Source organism: Pteropus vampyrus, unplaced genomic scaffold (genome assembly GCF_000151845.1).
Source record: "Pteropus vampyrus isolate Shadow unplaced genomic scaffold, Pvam_2.0 Scaffold65, whole genome shotgun sequence".
Classification (NCBI taxonomy): domain Eukaryota; kingdom Metazoa; phylum Chordata; class Mammalia; order Chiroptera; family Pteropodidae; genus Pteropus; species Pteropus vampyrus.
In genome coordinates, this window is record NW_011888846.1 from 4,690,756 (window position 1) to 4,693,534 (window position 2,779).

The 2,779-nt window shown below is 42.0% G+C and overlaps 1 protein-coding gene across 1 annotated transcript in view; it reads right to left on the reverse strand.

Annotated features, from left to right (window-relative positions):
- Window positions 1-2,779, reverse strand: part of PAPPA2 (pappalysin 2) — a 226,659-nt gene that overhangs the window by 118,321 nt on the left and 105,559 nt on the right. The gene's annotated exons all lie outside the window — the stretch shown is intronic.

Genomic DNA, 2,779 nt, shown 5'->3' on the forward strand with positions numbered 1-2,779 from the left:
GACATTTCTTTGTGTTCACTGTTTTGATCAATCTAGATGCAGTTGTCATCGAGGTCAAGATTCTGTAGAACGGAAATCTGTCTGGATACTAAGACTGGGCAGTCAGCCAACTGCTGTCTTCTCTCAGTCCAAGGCAAGGCTGAGGCTCAGGTCCCTGTCCTTACTCCCCACCACTACTACCACCTGGTGGCTGATAACATGTATTGCAGGGGAGAAACATACCGGGAGAAGAAAAGTTTCATGTTTGTTTTGAACCTCAAATGCTGATAAAACCAATGACTAAATTTGGATTGGGGCGGGGGCGGGGAGAGGGAGAGTTAGTTTAGAGGGAGGAGTACACAAAGCATATTATGGGAACAAAATAAGAAAGCTGGACTTTGAAAGAACCAAGATTTGGCCATTGTAAAATGGCTTGAGATTTACCATTTTTTCTCCTTGACTTTTCACTATGTCCAAATGGGCACACATTTAACTCAGCAGCTGAAGGGCTTTGGAATGCTAAAGTGTTTTCAGCCTCCGGGCATCATCAACAGCTCTAACCATTGTTTAAAGTATACCTCCTCAAGGGGATGGAGTAAAGATCAAAGAATTAAATATGAGAATGCTTTAAAATGAATTAAAAGCATCCTATAGGAGAAAGAATAAGAGATATAAAAATAACATAACCGAAGAAATTATGAAAACTTCAGATTCATTTTCATCTTGAAGATAATCTAAACAATTAATATAAGCATATTGGGTATCATCTCAGGCACTGTTACCCAATAGAAATATGAGACCCATATTACATATAATTTTTAATTTTCTAAATCACATTAAAAAGCAAAAAGAAACAGGTGAAATTAATTTTAACAATATATTTCATTTAACTCAATATATCCGAGATATCATTTCAATATGTAATCAGTACAGAAAAATTATTAACGACGTTATTCTTTCTTTGAATGCTGTCTTTAAAACCTGATGTGCATTTCTCACAAAAAATTTTGATTCAAACAGGATCTGTATTTAGATTTCTTAGAATCCATGGTTAGAAAAGTAGATTCTACCTACCCAAATTATTTCAGATACACTTAAAGGTTTTCCAGCAACTGGATCAAGTTTTGGTTTTGAAATTAAACTTAAATTACTGAAAATAAAATAAAATTCAGTTTCTTAGTCGCCACATTCCGAAGGCTCAACAGGCACCATGCGGAGTCGGTGGCTCCCCGCTGGGCAGCAGAGACTGAGATAATGAACTTGTACCCCAACACCGCTCACAATTTCAGGGCCCTCCGTGGTTTTCGTTTTGATATTTTATTGATAAGTGGTACCCAAAGTGACCACCTTTAGCTTTTAATAAAAAATTCTTAAAACTAGAGTCTGAGGATAACTTCTTTGGGGATCTGTGATGCCCTTAGAATGAATCAACACATTGCTCAAGTTTTAAACAGTGGATTAAATCATCTGGATGGCTCCTTCTTGTTTTGTGTGTAATGGGGAGCCTCCAGCTGAAGGAAAGCTGCAATTCAGAGAAATCTTCCCTTTGGATGGCAGAACTAACTGTGACTCTTTACAGAGAGGGAATACAGGCAGATGCTTAAAGGAATATTTTGATAAGAAACTTTGTAAGGCCCAGTAGCCAAACTGCCTCAGGTGAAGCTGTTTCACGGCACAGGAGAGAATGTGCAATACCAAGTTACAGAGAGGGCCCTTCACTGCTTTGGCCCAGACTTCCAGGCATATGTGGCATCCTGGGACCTCAAGTGTTTACCATCAGAGAACAGCTGTAGGAGATGCCATGACATAGGGAAAAGTTCTATTTAAGGAGGATTCTGCCTGGGTTGCAGTGGGGACCAAACCCCCCATACGCCTTACCTGGTAAGTAGCAGACTTAAAAAGAGGGGCCAGGACAGAGAAAATAACAACAGCCAGTCTTAGTCTGTGCACACAGGAGGCTTCCCCAGGGAAAAATCTGACTGAGATGGAAGAAGGAAGGTAGCAGGCTGAGACCGAATGAGACAGAAGTTGGCAGCAAACTGGCAAGGTCTGGGTATTCGAGTAACCCCGTCCTCTCCATATATTATCAAAGCCTGGGAACGTTTGGTGTTTACACCTCTGTGAAAAGGAGTAGGCTTACACCGAAGCTCAAGGATCTGAGAAGACTGAGAAGATGAACAGTGTCGAGTGATTGCTCGATGATGGGACGGGATGCTAAGAAAGGCTATAGACGTGCTTCCTATCAGGACTTCAAGATACAATATATTTTCACCTGGTCTAGGAAATTAAAAAGAGGCCGCCATCTCAGCATGCAGAATCTAAGACAAATCACAGCGAGTGGCCTTCCAGGCTCCTACACCCAGGGAGCTTTATGTAGATGACAAGTTAAAGGAGCATTCAGGACAGGTTAACGCAGGGTGACTGCTGGGACACAGGAGTTTTCTGCGCCAAATGTGGAAGAGTCCCAGGCAAATCAGAAGGAATTAATCCCCTAGGCTGATATCGCAAATGGGCAATAGAACGAGGAACACGCCTGTTGAGAAGCCAGGGGAAGGATTCCATCTTTACCTCGGTGATTTTATAGAACAGTTGGAAATTACATTGTCATTGGTCTTCCAGGGTCCAACGAGCAAGTGAAGCTCAGAAAGCTGACCTTCGTCAGTTAGCAGCGTAGGACAGGCCACTGACCCAAAAGATATCCTCACCTCCTCCCGTAGCATTATTCGACGAGTAACTTTCTCCCCTGTGAATTCCTTCACTGAACCGCAGCTGTTCTCTGAAAGCTTAATAGGACCCCCCA